Source organism: Patagioenas fasciata, chromosome 4, assembly GCF_037038585.1.
Source record: "Patagioenas fasciata isolate bPatFas1 chromosome 4, bPatFas1.hap1, whole genome shotgun sequence".
NCBI classification, from domain to species: domain Eukaryota; kingdom Metazoa; phylum Chordata; class Aves; order Columbiformes; family Columbidae; genus Patagioenas; species Patagioenas fasciata.
The window spans coordinates 39,187,235-39,210,808 of NC_092523.1; the positions used below are offsets into that span (position 1 = coordinate 39,187,235).

Consider the following 23,574-nt stretch of genomic DNA (forward strand, 5'->3'; position numbering starts at 1 on the left):
ACAGCATTGCCACAGAAGCTGGGTGGAAATACAGTGAACTGCATGAAGGCAAAATATGGTCTTCCAGAAATCAATACAAACATAGATAACACAAAGAGAATGGATTTTTTTTTCATCTAGAAAACCTGTAGAGGTCATTCAGGTGTTAACATCAGAACTCTCAAATCTTGCATCATCCAAACCTTCATTAAAAACAGAAATGTACATCTAGGCATGGGAACCAGCAGCATAAACTGTGATTCTACTTCACGTATGAAGATATCCCCTGCATGTGTCACAGCCATGACCTGTACTAAGTCAAAACTTATCATACAGCTAAGTGTGAGAAACAAATGCCAAATAATTCAATATCCTGAGTTTGGACTTTCACATGTGAACAAATAATTTATAATTACTTGGCCCACTAAAACTTTTTTATGTAAAAGGTAATGAAAGAAAAGGTTATTTTAGAAAATGGACACATTGCCTGAGAAATCCAGAGTTACACAATTTTGAAAGATAATATTTAACCTTTGGAAAGGCCAAAATTCTTTGGACTGACGCAGAAGTTACAAAGATAGATCTTGCCAAATGTAGAGTAATTTTTGAAGAATTACTCTTTTTCACAATACTAATACAAAAATTCTTGGACATGAAACTGAGAACTCTGGAACAGGAAGGAGAAATGATAGATGCTTTAAAGAACGAGTCTATTTAGAAACAGTTTGTCTGAATTCTGTAACGTATGCTGACAATAATATATTTTCGTGTTTGACTGTATTTTAGTAGTTCACTTCTTCTTGCTCAGAAAGCAGTCTATTTAGCCCATGGCATTTCAAAAGTGCATGGTCCTTGGTTACTTCTACATTTTATGAAAGAAAGGAAAAGGGACACTACATGAAAGAGAATGTAAACATATATAAACCTATTCATACACTTACGCTGAAGTTGATAAACGGAGTCTTGAGGAACTGAATTAACAATGGATATTCACCTTTTATGCAACCTTCCATATCTTTGGTACAAGGAACTCCATAAATTTTTACTTCTGCATGTGGTAAATGCACTTCCTCTGAAACAGAGCCCATATATAGAATTTCTGTTTAAGAGAATTTGTTCACAAATAATCTTCTTATTCAACTCAATAATTTCTTTCTTTAGCTCTTCAATGCTAAAGCACTACACAGTTGTAACATGATATCAAATTCTGTACTATATGCTCCATAAACCTGAGACTTCCTAAGATGCTTAGGTTCTGGTCATTAGCTCTAGGATCAATAGCAGTTGCATCAAAAACTTCTGCAGCATGCTTTTGAACTTTGCCACAATTTGCAAAGATTAGGAAGATTTCTAAGTCATTTCTCAAATTAGTAAAGTACATGACTGAAGATGGTATTTTACTCTATCCTTTTTTGTACATACTAATTTCACTCCACCTCAGAAAAGCTATATTTCCAAGCTGTTTCTATTTCAGAATATGTTGAGGAAAATTCCACCCAAATGAAAAATATCATAACAGCAACGAAAGAAAAAAAAAAAGGGAGGAAGGAAACAGCAAATACTGGGAATAGAGAATACATCATCTGTAAAATGCACCAACAATTCCAAGTTTGCAATGGGCTGTCACTGCACACGCAAAGAGGAAATTTCATTTAAAAGTTACAAAAATGACCTTGCTCTGAACCAAGTGAATGTGATTACTTCTGAACTGAACGGAAAGCTAAGAAGTTTGGATTAAATGTTTTAGCAGTGCCAATGTCTCAGAACTTTCTTTGGCTCTATAGTCTCCTTTCCTATGTTTGTCAGCTGAATTTAATGTTCTCTTCTTTTTGTCTTCTGGTCTCTTTGACCTTAATGTGACATTTTAGTTGGGTGATTAATTACTATTAAATGGCACTGCATTTATTAAATGGAGTCCTTGTCTGCATAAGAGCACAGTTACAATGCGACGATTCAGTTTGATAAGCTTAAATATACACAGTTAGATGTGGTAATATCTAATTTGTCGAGGGCCTTATGGCTAGCTTTTCTGCCACACAGCTAGAAAGGAGATGTGGTTGCACAAAAAGCTTAATATTCTGAGCTTAAATGTCTACAGTAAACTCATCTTCTCCATCATGTAATCTTATTTTACAGTGTGCAGGAGACAGTAAAGTTCCACACAAGCCTAAGTTGCCTTAATACTGGGCCTGAGGGTTCCTGACCATAAAAATAAAAGCTATGTGACAAGATTTGTGTGTCTCCTTTCTACAGACAACAGCTGACTTGCCTTGCCAGAAGCTTTCTTTCTGGGTTAATTGAATAAAAAGAAGAATAATTGTCAATAAAAGGATGAAAGGGTCATTGAGAAAGAAAAGATCCATCTATAGTTCGAACACCGAAGTGAGAAAGAGATCATGAATATCTCGTTTAGTAAGTGAAACACCAGCAGCTGACATTGTAATCAACCAGGTTTCTATTCTGACTATTCTGTCAATTATATTCTTCCAACACTGCTTTAATCTTTATTTATCTAAGCTGATTTGGAAGCTTTTTTTTTTTTTTTTTTTTTCCCCAGGCTATGCTGAATCATCAAAACAAAACTTGCAAGCAAAAGGCTAATTTCAACTGAACATCTACTGGGAAAACATTCAGGCCCAAAGTGGATGACCTGGATAAAATCAAAATAAAAGGGAGACTTTCACAAGAACCTCAGTGGTTTGGGTACTCACGGGACAGACAGCAGTTGAATACAACCCCTGCCTGGTTCTTAGGTCTGTTCTCAGGTTGCAGTCTCATTCCTTGTGTCTTCCACTGCGAAAACATGTATCCAAGCTCCTACATCCACAGAGTCTGTGTCTGTCTTTACAGCCCTCTGCCGCTCTGCATAAAACAATAAGAAAATAAAATAAAAATACAAGATAGGTCCGGTTAATGAGAAGTAAGAAGCCTACAGTTTTATCTCAAATCTGCAGGTAGTTTTTGACAGTGCAAACTGTAGTAGTGCTGTAGGAGGTATGTATCTCATCTGAATTTAGGTGTTTACAGGGATCATCTTGTAGAGATATTGTAGAGACATGGATAATGTTTGGGCATGCATCCTCAGACCTACTTTAGATGTTAGAGAAATACCTACCTATCGACCACAGTGTGAATTCAGATGCAAACCTCCACTAGAGGGACATTGACAAGTGACCAAGTGTCCTCATTTCAGCTGGAATAGAGTGAACTTTCTTCCTAGTAACTGATATAGTGCTGTGTTTCGGATTTAGTAGTAAAGTGAATCTAAATGAACCAAGAGAGGCCATAATCCTGACTACCTCTATAATGGTGATGACAGTCTAATGATAAAATTGCATAACAAAAACATTCTTACAATTCTCATTAAGGATTAAGTCACCACACTTCCAGTTGCTCCTGAATAGGTTTGTTCACCTCCACCTCTGATGAGGATCAACACAAAAAGAGGCACATTCGTATTGCCCAGAATCCTATGGGCTCAGGATTATGGGTAGGAAGATGCATCAGATGTATGCTTTGGCAGATTAAAAATGTTCATGTTTTGAAAATGCTGGACACTGGACATATGTCAGGCACTTCTTCCTGAAAATTTTGTAGAGATTAAATTCAACTACAGAAACTGCATTTTAGTCTGGGGATAAGTTTTTTCCAAAAAAGCACTTGTTCCCTACCTTCATTGCAGAATAGAAATAGTTTTTTGTTGGTACAATTTTCTATTTTTAGGATTCAAAACAAAGGCACAGTTGACTGTTTGTCCTCATGATCTTCAGAACAAATATCTAGAAAGGTTTGGGCAACTTTGCAAATGTAGTTACTACCTTGATCTCAAAAGTAGTGGAAATATTTTCAAGTGTCAGAATGTTCTATTTCTACAGCCACTTTAGATGTACTTTATAAAAATTATTAAAAACTAGTCAGCATCAACACATTTCATATCTCTCTAAACCAATTGTTTTGGTTGATCCAAAGGAAGATTTTACTTCTAGAAAGTACTGGAAATATTCTTAAAAATTTTACAGGTCACAAAATGCATTTCCAAACCAAGTCTAAACATTAGTTTTGGCAGATGACAAAATACTATAATGTTACTTCAATAGCGTTTGTGAGTTTTCAAACTGTAGACAGGACACAGGCAGAGAATTTACTTTTTGTGAAAGGTATGGTAGGCTAACAGTTTTGATCATTCAAAATGTAAGAACAAGTTCCTGTCATTCAAATCACAAGAGAGCTGTAGAAAATAAAATAAACCCACCATCTAATATACATTTTTCTGTATACAGAGAAAAAATTGAAAAGACAAGTAAATAATACAGGTTCATAATAGGGACTGCTGATCAATATAGTAATTTACAAGTAATATTTCAATGTTCTCCAGTCTGCCTAGGTAAGTGATCAGCAAAATAACTGAAAGTCTGTAAAATGGAGTAGTATAATATTATATGACAACACATGAGTAATAGTTTCAAATTACAAGCAAAGCTGGACAGGGAAAAAAATATTTAAGAGTCTTCTCCCCTTTCCCCCAAATACACACACAATTTCCTCTAGAAGCATACACAAGAGAAATATATTGCTCACTCTTTCTCAGAGGTATATCAAATGCTGATTAATTCTAAATCTTCTGAATTGTAAGGTGACTGTCAGAGCAAAACTCAGCCTTACAATGCTTTCCTGTAACTCAAAGGGCTGTACAGAAGTGACTGTGTTGAAAGAATTATAGCCAAGGACACAACTGTAATGAAGTATTATCACAGACATATAATATTATCAAAATATCAAACTCTACACGTGTCAACAGTCACCCAACATGATTCGAGGCAGATCTGGTTTTCAGTTTAGGTAAATGTAGGCAGTTGTTTACATTGGCAGATCACAGAGGGAAGGGAGGAAACAAAATGCCCCAGTACAGGGTGCCATGGCCCCACTGCTGCTTTTGTGGACCCTGAGAGAAAGACAGGCAGGGAGAGGAGCTGCACCCCATCATCAGATCAGGTTAATGCTTCCCTGCCTACCAGTTCCTAGTAAATCTCCTCCCTCCCAATAAATCCCCCCTTTGTTTCTCCAGTCCTCCACATTTACCAGGGATAGGGTGGAAGAAACAAAACAAACCTGCCCTCTAGCACCTCCAAATCCCTGGTGGCTCCCTGGAGCCCACAGCCAGTTCCTTTCAATCCCCTTCCACAACTGCTGCCCTCAACCCAGACAAGGTTTACAGCAGGTCCTCAAACCTGGCCAATCGCTCCCAGGTCTGTGTCTTCTTTCAGAAGCTATCGCAGTGCTTTCAGGCTTAACCTAACAATTATTCCTTTATCCTTTGCCCCAGAGGCTTCCCCTTGCAAGACTTTGTCTACAAGGCTGGGTGCCGATTCACCAAGCAGACACGCATGTATTAAATCCAAACATACAAAGCATTAAGCACAGCCAAAGGTGAGCATGTAAAGAGAAGGCAGCGTCTGCTGTCAGATTTCACTCCTTTTGAACTGCAGCATTATACAACCATCCTCTGTGCTTGTTGTTAATGAGGTGAACTGAGGATATGACAGCCTCATCTGCTGATGTGACAGAAGACTACTTCGTTCACTTTGAACCTTGCAGAAACATGGAAAACTTTCTTGCGCTCCTTTCAGCATAACCCCGCTCCAAGAACCATATTGACTTGTAATAGCTTCTGTTTATGCAGTGCAACAAGCTGAGGTCAGTGGGAAAGTGTCAGCTGCAGTGTATGACTTTGCTTTCACTGCATCATGGAACTTGGCACGGCCTCACAATGACAGATAACAAACTGCATTCTATAGCTTTCAAAACCCTCAAAGGACATGTGGCTGGGAAAGGCTTGCAAATGCCTTCTCTTGATTAATAGTCATAAAACTAAAGTGATCATAACTTAGTCCCAGCAAAGAGATGTACTTATTTGTAACAGCAATAAAGACAGACACGAAAGCCCACAAACCTACACAATATACAGAAATCATCTTTAAAGAAATTCACAGTCATCATGCCAGACACTAAATGAATTATTTCTCTCATTTCTTGTCTCACCACAGCTTCCTCCCACTTGGACACACATGTTAGGCATTCAGTTAACCTCAAGCATAGCTCTCCTGGCCCTATCACTGTATCTGCACTCCCCATCACAAGGGTATGCTAGACTGCATTTTTGCAATGTAAAAAGAGTGACATCATTTTTTTCTTAAAGTAGCTTGTCTGTAAGAACACTTCAAATATACCCAGCTCGGCTCAGGCCCAGGATATGCATGTTCCTATGCACTTTCCCATCCTGTGCTTAGCACACTGCTCAGAGCTGCTCCTGCTCACAGCTCTGTGCTACATACCCCATTCTGAACCTCTCATTTTCTATCTACAGCAGCTGCGTTTGCTTCCCCATCTATAACTTTCACCGACCCCTGCTCTTGCACTGCACTTCCTGGGAAGTGTTTTGTTCATGGACCCAGTGGAGGAATATGTTATGACAATGGAGTTTTAAGGAAAGCTTTTTGGTTTGTTGTGTCATGCACTTTATCCATCCCGTTTTGTCATCTGGTGGTTTTCCTCTCTTGTTCTAGCACATATTTCATGCCTAAAGCTATTTCACAGGCAGCCTTGGAAGTCAATCCTTTTTCAGATAACAACTTTTTTCAGCTGATCCACCTTCCTATCTACTTACAAATCCATCAGAGAGCACTTTATTTGGCTACAGTCCTGCAACATATACTGGAATATTTATAGAATGAGTTACAATGCCATGACATTCACCAGTCTGAGGTGAAGCACAGAATTATTTCTTTTAGTGAGCTGCTTCACAATCAGGAAATTCAGCTTAGGATAGTTACACAGAACTTCACTGTCTGTGGTGAAATGCAAAGGAAAAAAATCCTGCAACATACACATAGGACCTTAATTTGGGGAACAGTTAACTTTTTTTCTTCAGGAAGAATTTAATTTTTAGTTGTTTAATGGCTTTTTAAATCTAGTAAGCAGCTGTTCCTGGTGTTTTATACCTTCAGAAGAATATGTTGTGAAACTAAATAAAGGATTAATTATCTTTACAGAGCCCTCAATCACCTTCTGGAATATTATGCTGTGAAGTGCTGTCACCCTGATTTCATGGACTCTCATCTATACTTCACAACTTCCCCTATTTATTGTCTGTTTGGTCACTTTCTCTTCACTGGACTGCCTTGAACAGTGAAATTCCTATTCAGTCCTGTATCCTGATAACTTATACAAGTAACATGTGGCAGAAAGTCCAGAAAAAGTTATGAACTAAAACTGAGTGTTAGAATTACACTATCTTTGGGTTTCCTTATATTTCCTGACATTTTGTGTCCAATTCACAACGACAAAAAAAAAGTTGTTGAGAGCACAAAATTTGCTTTTAATGGTATCTTGTAAATACCATGAAACATAAATAATATGTCTTGTTGCTTACTGTAAAAGTACTGCTATGGCTGTGTAGTTTTAGGATAGTAACTGTAGGAATGGGAAATGTGTATACTTTAAAAGATATCTCTGATTATGGAATTACTGTTGAAGTACAGTAAAATTAATACTATGGATATTGTTCTTTTTTTTTTCCTCTTTTTCTGAATCAGGTCTTTTGTAACACGGTCTTTGTTTTATCAGAAAGCACAAGATGCTCTTCTTAACACAAGGAAACACAGCAAAATCCTGAAACTAAGTTACATAATCTAGTGTGCCATATTTGTCTTCTGATAGCCCTCACCAACAACATCTAAAACTAGTCATTTGACTTTTAATGACAGCCACTATTCATGTTATCTCTACAAATTTCCTTCTTGAAAGAGCTGGTCCTCCTGCTGTTTAGATACCACTGCTTCTACATTTGCAAGAACAGAGGGGGTGTAGTTGGCCTTGATTCAGTTCTTACATAGTGCCTGCAAAGATTTAAACACATCAAAGTGTCAGCTAGATTGAATGAGTCAGAATCTATTTTAGAGTAATTGAAAGTTTGATTTCCATTTGCCCAAGAACTCTATCTACTAATTTTAACTTCACTAAAATTCCCTCAGCATTACAAAACTAATTGCAGTCCTGTTATCATTCCCTCATTCACACCCTCAGTGCCGGCAGTCTCCGAAACGTGTCTTACAAAAATCTCAAACCTCATATAGGTGGTTTTTTACAATGAAACAGTGGGAGTATCTTAGATGGTACTGCCTGTTATTCCATATTCAAATGGTGCGTGCCTATTTTTTCCTCAACATTCGGTAGTAAAAGGGAAGCCAAGAGGAATACCTCTCACAGGAACCTCTGAACTAACTAAAAATCAAATCACATTTAATTGAAGTAATTTAAGAAAACCTTCCATTGTACTATTTTGATCCTACCATACATTTCCAGGCCTATGACATCACCTGAAGAGCTTTCATTCATTAAAAGCCTCATCAAACCTGAGATGAGCTTTACCTCTGCCGAGATTGAGAGATCACAAGGCTGATCCAGACTCTGTTTCTATTCTTTTCTACCAGAAAAGGATTTAAAGCCCAAAGAGACACTTTAGCAGCATCTCACTGCTCAGGTGTTGCTCTTGTTATTCTTGTTATTCGCCCGTCACTTCCAATGCTGTATTAGCACCTCTGTTAAGAACACGTGCACCCAACAGGATATTTCTGTAAAATCTTTTGAAAGGCAGTGCTGCACTCACTTCATTTCTACAAAGAGGAGAGAAAATGAGTGGATCTTTATTTGATTATTCTTAATTTAGGGAGTACACAGAAAGAGACACTTGTAACTAGGAGACTGACTGAAGGCTGGCCCCTGTGTGAAGGTTGAAATTGTCTTTCTTACTCTCACAGGCAAAGGGCTAGTGACATTTTTAACACTTCACTTAACAGTTATCATATTCAGGAGGAGCTACATTTATATTTATTCTAAAAATATTTTATATTTCAACAGCAAATTTATGCTTTGCCTGCCTTCAAGGTCCCTCAGACTCACAAAAATATACAACCTTCCCATCTTCTTCAACACTTTCAGCTAGACAAGTCTTAGAAACACCATGCCAGTGGTTCAAATTCTTGGGTTTTTTTGAAGAAAATTTCACACAAGAGTAGAAGATATAAGATGCTGTCCCCAAAATCCACTGACTAATTAATAAGCCCATCTCCACCCCCTCTAAAAAGTCAGTAATATTAAAAACATATAAAGTCATAACATTTGCAACTTCACCAAAAGTCTTCCCTTATTCCCAAGGGTTGAGAACTATGTTTTTTACACTGGCTTGAGGATATTTACACACCAGCCTCAATTCTGTCCCATTAAAGTCATAGGGCCTCTAACAAGCCCATTAATGTGTCATCAGGGCATGAGCAAATATGTCCAGAAGTAAACATTCATTCTAAAAAAATTACCTTCTTCTCCACCATGCTTTACATGGCCCAGAATGTATCTGTAAAAAGAATTTTGTAGAAAAGGAAGCCCAAATTTTAATATTTTTAATGGAAAACCGTGAGAAAATACAGGACGTTTTAACTCCTCCAGGCCGGTTCCTTTCTCTGCTCTCTCAAAGTCTCTTCAGGAAAAACTTACAGTAGAAAATGTCCTTCTTGAAGTTTGCTTCTAATAACATGAAAAATATTAATCTCTCCTACAACTTGTGCTAAGGATCTCTTTTGGGAAGCCATGACATCTTTGTATTATTAACAGTTGATTCAATCTGGCTTGCTGTAGTAACAGCTTTTGCCAGTGTGAGATTAGGTTCAATTAATAGCCTTATGAATTTAAGCACGTCTTTATCTAGCGAGGTATTACAGCACAGTGTGCTTCTGTGCCCAAGAAATGTAGCCAAACAGAAACCAAGCCTCCCTGGTATCATCAGTCATGAGCAGGCAATTCTCATCTACACTTATCCACATTTTTTAAGGAATTATTTTTGACTCTCAATGGGAAAGACTGAAATAAGAGGGCAAATGCCTTCATGATTCTTCCTTATTTTATTCTTTGTTATTTATTCAAATATCTTCAAGTGTCTCTTTCCCTCCCTCTTGGCAGAGAATATTTCTCCCTGACTTTTTTTGCAGTGTATTTTTCACTCTTTCTCCAACTTTGTTTTATGTTTCCTTTGAGAGTGCCTCTTTGCTATCCATACTTCCACCCACTTTTAATTTCCCATCCATGCTATAAGAATGCCTATAATACTACTGAATAGATGTTAGGACCTCTTTAATAGATTTCTAATACTGCAAGGGGCAGGACTGGCAGATTGACATTTTGACCTCTCATTTACTGCCAGATGAGCTATTGGGTGTTCTGGATACATTGGTTCTCCTTTTCCTGTCAGAGCAGACCATTCTTTTGCAGGTATTATCTCATCAGTCTTTCAGACAAGTGAGCACACTAAGCTGGTCTGGTTCATGAGTGAGGATTTTTCCACTTTCGTTCGTCTTCTTCATTGAAGAAGTTTAGGTGATACAAAAGGGACTAAATTAAGAGATTGAGGATGAGGGGGATTGACGCAAAAGAGAGAAAAGAAAAAAAATATTCTCTTTATTCAGCTCCCTTAAGTTGTTGATGTGAAAGTCTCTTTCAGAAGGAGGGCAATGGTTTTCACCGATGCATTCTTTCACACAAGACTCAGTTTAAAAGTGGACTTATGGAGTAAGCTAATACTGACTAAAATGTACAAAAATATTTTCTTTGTTTTCATTAGAAGTGTGAAAGAAAATTGATACTTTCAGAATGTTGAGGCATGCCATTGAGGAGTATAATAATTTTTTTTCAACCGGTAGCAATTGAGAGGGGAAATTTACAGTGAAAATCTTCCCATTTTTCCACAAAGAGTGGATTAAATTGTAGATACAAAGCAAACTGGAAATTCTGCTCAAAAAACTTGACTGAAAAGCATTTTGGAATACATTGTGTTTTACCACCTGGAATACTGACTTGAATCTACAGAACATTTCCAACATTATCCACACTAAGGAGAATTTCTGAGAAGGCTTAGGACACAGCTGGGAAGAAACTGAGAAATAAAAGTAGCAGACAAATAGAAACTGGATACAACAGGAGTTGTTGGAACTGTTTTTTCCTGCTCTAAGCCTTATCGTTTTTATTCCTGACACGTTGCTTAATCTTAGATGTACATAAATTTTGTAATTTTATTTTCTTGCCTTTAAGAGGAATTTTATCTGTTTTAGAAAACTTTACAAGGGTTCCCTCCCTTAAAGCAAGAAAATAATTTCCTGAGACTCGAAAGAGAAGGAAATACAGGATGGTATAGGATGGATCTTAAAGCAATACCATGGTCATAGTCATCTCCTCAGAGAGTGAGCAGGATACAGATTATAGTGGCAAGAAAAACAATGAGCATCTGCTGAGAAGCCCAGTTGAAAATCAGTCTGGCTAAATTCAGACCAATGACATAAAGGTGAAAATGTTTGCATCACTCCAGCAAATCTGAACTATGCAGTTTCATTTGACTTTTTTTTTTTTTGAATTCCAACTATTTGTAGCTGATATGTCAATCTCATCTTTTCAAAATTAACAGATTTTTGGTAAAGGCAGAAACTCAGAGGAAAGATCCCAAGACAGTGTCTTTTCCCCTATTTTTACATTAGCTTCACAACAAAGATGAATCTGAAGAACTTTTTTGGTTTTGCTCAGTTAAAATTGTGTGTATCTCACAGGAAAATACATGGAAACATTGAAAGTATGTTTAAAAGATCAGGGGAGATTATATTATAAAATAATATTTATACTTTTCACATACGCCAACATAGAAAATTATTATAACCATGTTTCAGGTTTCATAGTAAGCCCTTTTTTGGGAGAAATGAATTATTGTAGGCCTAAGAGTGATGTGGCTGCTGAAAGACTACCAACCAATGATGGTCCCTCCCTCCAGATGAGTGCTATCAAAAACATGGTAAGACCTTAATATTGAGCTGTAAAACTCAAGGGAGAATATATTCACATGAAGTGATTATCTCTTATGTTTTTGGACATTTTAAAGATACATTACATTCTCCTAATAATACTTGCCTTCTTTTTGATATGATGTTTTGGAAGAACAGCTTGCACTTATAATCAGTACAATTTATCACCTATCCCCAAAGTACCCTGCCGTTGAAATGCCTGACATATATATTAGGTGTTGTGGATTTAGCAAAAATTGAATTATAAATTGCCTTGCCAGCTTTTGCCTCTGGAAATAATGAAAAAGTGAGCTAAAGAAATGTTCTCCTGAAGGATTTATTTTTAGTGGCTACAGAGAAAGAAACAACAAACATGGATTGACCAGATTTTATCATTTTAAGTGCTGAACAGCTTGGTCTCAAGAAAAGTTTTCATTCTTTAACTTTTTTTTTTTTTCAAAGAAAAAAAGATTACACAGAGTGCTTGAACGTCCCTGAAAACAACTCAATTGAGAAAGGAAGAAAAAATAGAGAAAGAGAAAGAATACACTAACAGAAAATTAATTTGTACTTAGTAAGCCCATATGAGAATTTCAAGGTCTCGTGCCCTAATGAAGTCAAGTTAAATGTCATCCAAAATACTTTCTTTTCTCTTCTCTGCTAAGTATTGTCTCTCAATGAATGAAATTATTCGCAATGGCCTTTTGGAATTTAACATTATCCAACTCTTCAAAATAATAAGGCCTTTAATAAGTTATCTAAATTGGCAAAGCTATGCAGAAGCCATTTCTAACAAGTATTTCAGCATCAAATATGCATAGTTAACCTAAATGTTGATTACAAACGTATCCAGAAACACAATAAGCTTTGGTAGTACTGATTTTAAACCAACAGCTAACATTTTTTCATTATCTTTGTACTTGTCTCTTAATAAGTTCCTGCATAGAAAAAAGCAACTTGTGTTCTACTGATTCTACAATATGACTGTCAGATTACAGTCACATGAAATTCACTCAGCAGTTTGACTGCACAGGTTAATAAAATATAACTGTCTACACCACACAGAGAGGAGTGCAGACAAATGGAACCAGACAAATTTGTCCCTAAATCTGGTTGAGAAATATGAATAATATTAACATTCTCTCGGTTCAGCTTACAAAATTACTGCCATTCTTGAGGAAGTGATGTAAAGAAACTACCAACAGAACAGCAAGGAAAGCCATCACTTTTGAGAAGGTGAATCCTTAACAACCACCGTGAGTAGTATCCTTAACCGTCAAGTGAGAAGGCAAGAATGTCCAACATCTTGAGTGAATGACATTGGTAAAGTGGAAAACAGACACATTAATAGGAAGATCTAAATAAATTACTTAGCATGAAAGTAAGATCTCTATGGAAAGCAGCGGATGAGTTTATAGAAGACCCATAAAAATGCCTGCAGAAGTGAAGTAAACAAGTCTTCATCCTTTTCAATACTGTAAGCAGTACCAGGATTTGGAAAAATATAAATAGTCAGTTAAACAAAAGAACACACAATAGGAGGAAGGATGAGTTTTCCTGGTAGCTGTATTTACATTTTGTTACATACTTGCTAGAGGGTAAACTTTTAGTGTCTTGCCATTTATTTTTCTCTTTTGCATGGCTGTGTACCTGTTTTATTGTTCACTGTGGGTGACTGATCTTGAGGAAAGAAATAAAAAAATATATGCAAGAGGTCATAATTTACTTGCATTATATAAAATACATATAAAGGCTTACAAGTTGGGAAACATGCTGAAGAAATGTGTTGTCATCATATAATCACAAAATATCCTGCAGATTAATTCTATGGTGGCCCTCTACGACACCTGTAGTATATGTGGGCATTAGGTCAAAATATTAACTGGAACTAATGATGGGCCCATTATAACCCTCCTTAGTGCTCATTACTTAGGGGACCTTTTGAAGGTACTCTGTATCATTCTCTGGCTGACAGGCTATTCAGTGAAGGTTAGCAACTCCCTCTGAAGTCCTGTTTCTCTGTTGCGGTTAACAACCTAGTTGGGGTCATGGAAGGCACACATGGATCCTTCACCTAAATGACAGAAATAGTATAGGAAATAATTAACATCTGCATGTGGTACAAAGATTTCGAAGGAAAGTAAATTTACTGTTTTTCAAGGTTAATTTTTTTCTGCATTGAGCATAATCACCACAACAATGAATCACTGTTGCTAGCATTGCACTCAGATCAGTGCAGACATGAGTGTGCATGATGTGTTCAGAAGCCCAGTGGATGAATTCTACAGAAATGTTCATGGCAAAGCCAAGGGGTTTAAATAATATTCCTGTAATCCTAGCTTATACTATTGATGAACAATAGAGTTCTTCACCAATAGCCTCTACACTTCAGAGCACCTTTACCTTAGATTGGTCTTGCAGCCATGTCGTTTTAAGTTTCCATTGCAATATCACTGCAATTCATTTATATTCAGCTTTTCAGCTTTAATCACTGTACATTTGATCCACAATAAACATGATGGATGTAAGCTACAATTTACTGCAAGTATGGAATATCCCTGTTCAGCTTAAAGACTGCATGGATAACCCACAAGTACAATCAATTGTGCATTTCCCACTTACTTCCTATTTATTATGTATCTTATTGCATGAAAAATAAAAAAAACAACACCTAACTTTTGAAATTTGCTCACTTATCTTCCAGCTCCTGCAGTGACCCTAATGTCAAAGAAACAAACATATTCAGGGCTGTGGGCCTGAAAGCTCAGTATTTTCTCACTCCTGTTTTGAATCTGACTTTACCTTTCCCCAGCTTATATACCAGTTCCTATCAGATCTCAAAACTAACTTTAAAGCTGTCATACTTACCTTTCCCAAGGCCTTGTGGTTTCATCCAACTTACTGACTGATTATTTGGTGCAGTGGAAGGCATATTTATTTCAACAACTTCTTTAAATCCTCTGAAAAACAGAGACAAAATCATATTCACTTGCATTAGATACTCTCCCTTTATAAGTAAAGCACATTTGGTGAAATCTATGTTTGTACTTTTTTCTCGAAGAAAAATGATCTAGTAGCATATGTACCTTTTTCCCCCTAACACTTACAAGCAGACAGCAAGAGACATAAGTATGCTAAGACACAATGTAGCTGTGAACAAGAAAGCATGAACAACAGTGCTGTGAAAATATTGTACCTCAAAACCTGAAGACTGGGCAGCAGAAAATACATCCCAAACTACGGAGCTGAAGCTAACCATACAGGACTGCTGAATACTTACTGATTTCCCAACATGTAGATGGACAGATTTCTCCAAAACGTGCATTGAAATCTCCAAAACAGTAATCGTTGTACATGTGCTTGAGCACAATGTGTGAGTTTTAATAATATCAGTTTTATCAAAACAGTACTTAAAAAAAACCTTCGAAAGTTTGAAGCTGTTATCTGCCCAGTTTTAGTACAGTGTAACATGCAGCATCAAGAAAGACACTAATTTGATTCATGAATTATTCAGGTAACTGAAAAAAGACAACAAAATTTAGGAAAGTTTACAACATTGGAGTCTAGGTACATTTATTGTTCAAGAAAATTAAGAAACAAAAGCAAAAATAAATAAGTCCTCCACTATGTCATTAGAAAATATGGAAGTTGTTCCTTTATAAAGGAATTCACCATTAAAAGCTCTGAGTTGTGTTCTGGGGAAAAGAAAGATTCCTTGAATACTGATCAGTAGCAAAGAAAAGCATAAAGAGGTACCTATTTTCTGAAAAACAAGAGGAAATTCCCCCAAAATAACACTTCTCCAATGTGAGGATTCTGAGTGCCATTTGCAGCACAGAAGCTGAGGTCCTGAAGCAGCTCTTGCCTCCTTAGCATGTGACCAGAGGGGCTGGAAGGTAGCTATGGGGTAGCATTGCGGATGGGAAGATGAGACAAGAGTTTGTCTGTATTACATGCCTGAAGGTACAAAAATATCTATCAACAGCTAAGAATCAAACCCAAGTCACCTCAGTTTGAGTGTAGTTATATCTAATAGATGGGAATAAAAAGGTCAATATAGAGGAGCACACTGAAGTGTCCAAGCACTCAAGAAAATCTGAGTTTTAACGGCCAAAGTCTTGACAATATTTTGTAAAAGGTGTGTATTGTTATCATGATAGAACTTGTTGCAAAGTTACAACAAATTGATACACTTTTACATTCTTTTTTTTTTTTTTTTTTACTGTATTACCCCTTCATTAGCCTAGAGTCCCAGAACCCTCCTCATTTACATTATTTTAAATAGAGTATGGTGGTGGGGAAACATTTTGGTCAGCTCTTCAATGTTCAAAATTTAAAAGGTGATTTATTCCTCCCTCAAGTCAAGCAATCTCCAATAAAGGAAATCATCTGTTTCTAGCCTGAGACAAAATTTGGCAGAGTAAATATTCGTGAAAAAGTCATAAGCCTTTGAAAAAAAGAGTTTTCCACTAGAAATGCTGACAGGTCCTTAAGCACAGTGGTGTGAACAGCACTGCTGTAATAAGCAGTAATTTAAAAGCTGTGCACTAGTTAACTATTAGTGCTAGTAAACAAGTGACCCTGATGGGATTTCAAATTAGAACTTCAAGCAAACCATTTGATATTTAACCCTCTTGCTTTTCCACCCTATGGCAACGGAAACATTATATATCATAGCAAAATATTATTGTAGCTCACTCACTCAATAGGGACAGAAACCAGATAAAAGCAGATAAAACATTTGTGATGGTAAGAAACTCATGCTTCAACAAATGCAGCCGTCTAACATTTTTCTATTCGTAATTACATCTACAGCTTTTCAGTAGCCTGTGTTGGATATGGCATCTGGAAATGAGAAAACAGTGTGCTAAGTATACATCCTATTCTGTCAATCAGCAATAATGTATGAAGACCAACTTAAAAGTAATCATCTCTTCCTGAGTCTCAGTCATTTTATACAGACCCAAGACAGATAGTGGATTAGATTTTCTTCACAGGTAGACCACTAAGCAAATTCTCAGGAAAAGCAACTGGTAAAGAATCCCAGAGGGGAAAAAAAAACAAAAACAAAAACAAAAACAAACCCACACAAGCAAACAAACAAGCAAGCAAACAAACAAGCAAACAAAACACTGCGTAAAGCTGGCTAATCTACAGTTTCATAGGACTGGGTCCTATGCATCACCTCCCTCAGAAAACTGAGAGGAGGGGAGACACACCAACTCAAAGGGGCTCTCCAAGAAAGTGCTGCATCCCCACATGATGGGGCTTGGCTGGACATACAGACAAGTTCTGAGTGTCAGTTCAATTAAACTGCATATCAGGATGACCATGGAGCTCCTGTGCTAACGCAGCCTCACTACAGGTGTTACACAGGATTTAGATAAGGGAAAGTCAGTTTACTCAGAAGATGTACACAGTTCAAATGGACCACTGTTGGGCCCCATGATCTCCATTAAAAATTAACCTCTCTTTCCCTAAAATTACAAATGAGCAGAAAATAAGATATACAGGATAAGCTAATAACAGTTTAAATATGCATTGTGTTTTGAAGGTGGACCTGTGTCACAAAACACACCAGTCTCACCATGTCATTGCTCCGTGCTCCCTGGATAGAGCAGAAGTGTTCACACTGCCCAGAAAAAAAAATTGCTGCTTCCTCTTAACCCGAAACCAAGGAGCCCCAACCTACTCTTCAGGGAATGCCAGTGACATGTTTAGAGTATAGAAGAGCATTTGATTTATAGCCTTTAAATCAAGAACTTTTCTAGTTCCTAAACAGAAGAAAACATTTGAACATGCATTTATACTACCCCAGAACATCAGAGAGATCTTGTGTCATATCCTCATTCACACATGCTGTGGTGTTGTACTACATGAGCTGTAAACAGCCCAGAAAAATCAAGGAGAGAATTTCATCACCATCACTTACATTGACCTCCTGCAGGTAGAGAAAGAAACCACATCCCCTCCTCCTTCTGTTTCTCATAGTCAACTGAAATAACTTCTCACAGAGAGATTACCCATTTGATCACAGCCCTGTCCAGCTCCCTTAGTGCCTTCTTTAACCTCTGAAAAATGGTAAGATGGAAGGGTTTTCACAGCAACTCTGTATTTCCCCTTCTATCTGCTCCTTAGATATCATGTCCATCTTAGTTGCCTTTGAACTACAAAATGGTGAAAAAGCCATGATTTTTCTTATTTTCCACAAAACTTACGGACAATAGTTTTGCACATGGTGCAAATGCTGTTCACATAGCTCTCTCTAAATATAACAATCTGCTATCAATAGAAAATTCAATGCCTATAAAATTTAAGACACAAAATACACATAATTATCTCAAGAGCAACTATAAGAAATAGTGAAGAGATAATGAAACTCTTCAAAACAAAATATTTCTATTCCATGCTGCTAATATTAATCAGGTGTTCAATTCCCAATAGTATTTTACAGGAAAACTCTTACAATACATTTTGGTCTCTATACTTTCTTTCACAACAGTATCAAGTTAGCTGTTATGCAAGTCATTTTCAGCTTACAAGCAAATTTGTTGAGACTACAGAGTGGGGAGGAAATCAATGAAGCACATAATCTCTAAAGCAGCAGTAATCTTATCTCCCTTTAATTAGAAAAGGATGAAAAAAGAAAAAGGAAGAGCAAAGGAACAGAATTCCTTTGCATGGTCAAAGTGTGTTTGCATTTTACAAGCAGGCACCGATATGTCTTTATAATAAAAAATGAAGAAGTACTAGCATGACTCTCCCAAATTTCATACAACAGACAAAATGAGTTTGTGATGGGCCCCCTAATTGTTAGCCAACAGTCATTTGTGCACTAGAATCTTGTTGCAGCTTACCATGATATTTTTATTTTGCACTTGATTTCACTTTACTATGCTATTTATGGTTCTTTATTCTCTTTTTCATTGGTTTATTGTTAGAGTATGCCCTTCTTCAAGGCAATATTCTTGCAAGCATTACTATAGATTTGGCATTTTCAATTGACTTTAACTCTTTGCAATTAAGTATACTTCAACTAGAATGTATGGTATGTTTCAGTACTCCTAAGGCTCCAGTATGTTGCAAGGTGGAAGAAATCACCCTCCTACATTTCCTTACAACACCAAATTACTTCTGCAATAATATTAAAACAACTCCTCCTGTTCTCTTTCAACTAAAAAGATTCAGAAAACTTGTTAGCCTCTTTATTTCCCTCAAAATCATTTTTCCTGGTACCACGTAACAATGAAATGACAGGAAAGTGCTGGTATGGCACATCAAACAAAAAATGAAATACGTTTCCATTCCAGTTCATCAAAAGGTAGAATAATTTCTCTTGGAAGTTGACTAAGGCACTTTCTCATAAAGTCAGGTACTATTTCACATCTTTTTTCTTCAAAAAATAACACGTTTTCCTATAACATGGTGCAGTGTCATTTACTCTAAAACTGATGAGTTCTAGCTGATACATCATGTCATTATAGCGCCAAGTCAGCATCACTGCAACTAGATACAATTCCACCGACTTCAGCCCTGTAGCACATGGAAGTCTGAATTTGCTTCATAAAGTTCAGGTATATACTTCTAAGAATGCGGGAAATGCATTCTTAGTTTTACACTGAACTACTAATTGCTCACAGACATACATAGCAAGCAGCTCAATATTCCCTACATATTTGCAGTAAAGCTAATCTCCAGCACAAGCAAGTCAAACCAGCTGTACATTTGTATTGCTCAATAGGGTTTGATTTGTTCTAAGGAGACAACACAGTCTGATAAGCAGGACAAAGAGGGTGTCTGATATAAGCTGTAGGATTACTCATTTGGTCAGACACTTTGATCCAGTCATTTGGGAGCTGCAGCTTCCCAGCAGTAAGACACAGATCTCTCTGCATACCAACCTCTGCAATACATTTGGTCAGATACTGTGGAAAACCACTACCTGCTCCAATGACTGTCATTTTAATCAGTGTCTGTGATTATTTTGTGTAACATGCATTTTAAATTAAAGTGGGCAAATGATTTGCCTGTCTTTTGCTTTTTCCTGGTCCTACCAGAGCTAGTTCTGTTCATCTTCCTGCTGATTCCAGATATCTGTTGTGTGATCCTATTCCTGCTATTCTGGTACACCGTTGCTCCCTCATCTCCAGAAACTCCTAGTTTCATTACCGAATAAATATACTTAGCAAAATCAGTCAAGCAGTGCACCTAAAGCATTTGTTTACTTTAAAAGCACATTTGAGACAGTTTACAGTTGGAGTCAGGTGCATTAGATCAGGACACAGCAAAAGATTTGGCACTGAAACAGATTTCTTTTACTGGATTGTCTGATTAACCTGAAAGTAAAATATTTCCCTTTTAAAACCGCTTAGAATAATAATCCAAGAACTTCCATAACCTATAAAAACTGGGTTTGCTTCTCCTTCTTCAGTCACTTCTTTTTGGTACTAAGCTTAGGGGCTAATTCCATGAGGTACCAATCAGAATTGAATGTCATTAATACAATAGTCATTAAATATATTCAGGCCCTCATTGGATATGGTCTTTTTTGGATGGAGGAAAAAAAACAAACAAACAAAACCAACAACAACAAAAACCCAACAACAACAAAAAAAAAACACCAAAAAAATTTTAAAAAATAATAAAAAAACCACAACACAAAATGCCACACACAACCACACCTACAAAAGGAAAAAAAAAAATCAGAATCAACACACTCTGGTTCTTTACATTAACAGTTGAATATCTGTTTCATTCCATCAGACAGAACAGGATTATTTTTTTTTTACCTTGCAGTGTTTATAATAAAATCTCCATATTCCTCTCTACACTTCCTTAATATTTTCCCAAGTTTTCTCAGCCTGTGTTCTGAAACACAAGGGAAGGTATCATTCATCAAAACACACCTTGCAGAATGAAGTACCCATTTACAGGATAAAGGTGTTCACTAGTCTCTTGTTTATGAATATAAAAAATAAGCATCTGCTCATTTGAAAGTATAATTTAAAAAAATGAGCTATCGCAACATGACATATAATGTTCTTTGGTTATTCAGCTTGTGGCGTATTTACCTTTCTGTCAGACAAGTTTGTCTTCAACATATGCTTTCTGTACAGCCTACTGGTGTAAAAAATAATTCTAATGTTTATTAAATTAAAATAATGAGGTTTATATGAACTTGCAATAATGCAGACAGACAGACTATAACTGTAAACCACATGCTATATACTTTGGACTTTTACGGCTTTTAATTTATCAAAGGAAATAATTAGCACACTTTGTGGCAGCCAGTGATGGAATTTATTCATTTGGAAGCCATGGGTTTCCTGTCATTAAAACTACATCATGTCCTTCCTTTTCTATTAAACTTCAACTGAGGGCAGTAAGAAGTCACTAAAAGGAAATGAAGAGTTTTTTTGGCAACATTCACATGCAATGATTTAATACTGCTAAAAGATAGCAACCCATAATGTATGCCAATAAGGGATGAGGGTTCCAATTACCACATTATTTCCTTTATTTGCTGCTTTGTTTGTGGCTCAATTAACTGTGATTTGCAAGATCACTTCAATAAATTTATTTTCTCTTCATTGGCTTACTGCAATTTTGGTTCCTAATTATGAGAGATTCTTTTGTGGCAAATAAAATTATTTAGATCTTTAACCAATACATTTAGATTTATATGTCATAGGATATTACTTTTTTCCCTTCAAAGTGATCAATCACATCTCATTAACTAAAGACTCACTTTGGCTAATATTAATGCCTCTACTTTTCTTAGTCATTTTTTTAAATATAAGTAGCAAAATATCTGGGTTTTCTTTAAGTGGAAAGAAACAAAAATACCAATAAAAGCTTTCCTTCTCCTGCACACATATGCACACAAATCACCCTCTGCCTTATGCCCACAGCTAAAAATGGCTTCTGCAAACCAAAACTTGCATCACAGAAGTAGCTCAGGCTGAAACTGACTGAAGGATATACATACTTTTTCTTCAAATGAGGTCTAAAATCAAATTAGCATAGAGACAGACTTACTCTCTCTTTTACAGGAGTGGGTGGTCCCTCCAGGTCATGACCAAGGTACACCAACAGCAGCAGCAGAATGCTGCAGCTTCAAATATTTTATTAAGTGATGCCAGGAAATGTGAAGGAGTAGATGATATGGGGTACTGTAAGGTTGTCAGGTTTTTATACATATTTGACTGCTTCCCAGAATTATATATTTCTAGTATCTATGTTTGCTGAGCTCAATTCAGAAAAAAATCAGCACAATTAATTTATTGTTTGAATCTTCCAGCTGCATATTTGACTTCTATATCTAGGATCTAACAGACAGTTTAACTGAGACAGGCATTAGATATCCAGGATATTTATTATCAAAACCTATTAAATTAGTGGGGAAGAGCTCTTTAAAGCAATGTGCAGACAATTGTAAAAAAAGGGCCTTTACTGCAGGTCAATGGAAAATTGTTTAAATTCAAAAATATTTCCTCATATCCACTAAAGTTGGGCACTGATATTGCTGCTGGGTTTGCAAATTAAGATGTAAGATCAGAGCTAGCTAAGATTGTCATATTGTCTCCTCTAATTTGGAAAAGTGGAACTAGTCTAGAGAGAAACCCATAAAAGAGACTTTATGACTCTCTTCAAGGTTGACATAGAAGCCAATGCTCCAATCCCTTTTCCCAGCCTCTTGCAATTACATTTCCGCAGGAAGAAAGAAAAGGAATTAGAAACAGGATAATGTAGCTTTAAATCATTTCTCAGAGCCTTTGCCTTCTAGTGAGAGCCCTGAGTTTTTTTAACATGCTGCTTATATTTAGTGTCACACAACAAAAGGCACAACTTGTTTGACCCTTCCTCAATAAAAAAATCATTTTGTTCTGACATCCTATAAAATCTGTGCATGATCCTACTAAGCCATAGTGTCTCCTCCAATTGACAAGGAGCAAGCACTGTAAACACATACAGTAAAGATCCCTTACAGGCATGTCTAGGGCAATTCTGATAATACGTGTCATTAATGTACCATGGTAACAGACTCGCATGTGCTGCTATTAAAAACAGTGACATTTCCAAAGCTGAGAGTTATGTCATCATCAAATTTTAAAGCTCCTGAGTCACTTGGGCTGTCTTGGGTGGGTCATGCTGCTTGCATATGAGCAGGTATGACATTGCCCATAAATTCACAGGGACACAATGTGATTGTGCAATCCTAGCCTGGGAGTGCATCAGCATCCACAGATTAGTATCCTAAAGAAGAGTAGTTTGTAAATATTTCTGACCTGACAGAAATAAACTAAAAATGGATGACTGTAGATGGTGAGAATACTTCTTCCTCTCCACCATCACCTTGAAAACAGTGAAATCCAGGTATAAGCTTGCTAAAGGTCACTCTTATCATCAGCAAATACTGTGGTGTTGTATATGTGAAGAACAATTGCATTCTGGTACAAGAAGCATGTTGAAAACTTTGTTTATGCTTTCTAAAAAGAGATTCCCTGAATAAAGATGCCGTACAATGTTTTCAGAAGTAGTACTTGTACTCTATTTACTATGCTCTTACAGCAAACCCTAATCCAAACCCTAATGTCTGCAGTATGAAATCAAAGTTTTAGTAAATTAAATACCTACATAGATCCCAACCAACATCCTGTTTAATTCCATAATTATGATCCTCCAGCAATCTTATTTGAACACAATCCTATTTTTGCAATAG

The 23,574-nt window shown here is 36.7% G+C and overlaps 1 long non-coding RNA gene across 1 annotated transcript in view; it reads right to left on the bottom strand.

Annotated features, from left to right (window-relative positions):
* Window positions 1-583: 583 nt before the first annotated feature.
* LOC139827914 (uncharacterized) overlaps window positions 584-23,574 on the bottom strand; it is a 32,006-nt gene continuing 9,015 nt past the window's right edge. Inside the window, exons 2-4 of the long non-coding RNA XR_011739046.1 lie at window positions 14,721-14,812; window positions 2,691-2,841; window positions 584-1,051 (exon numbers count right to left, since the gene is read on the bottom strand). This is a non-coding gene — a long non-coding RNA (uncharacterized lncRNA). The remainder of the gene's footprint in view (window positions 1,052-2,690; window positions 2,842-14,720; window positions 14,813-23,574) is intronic.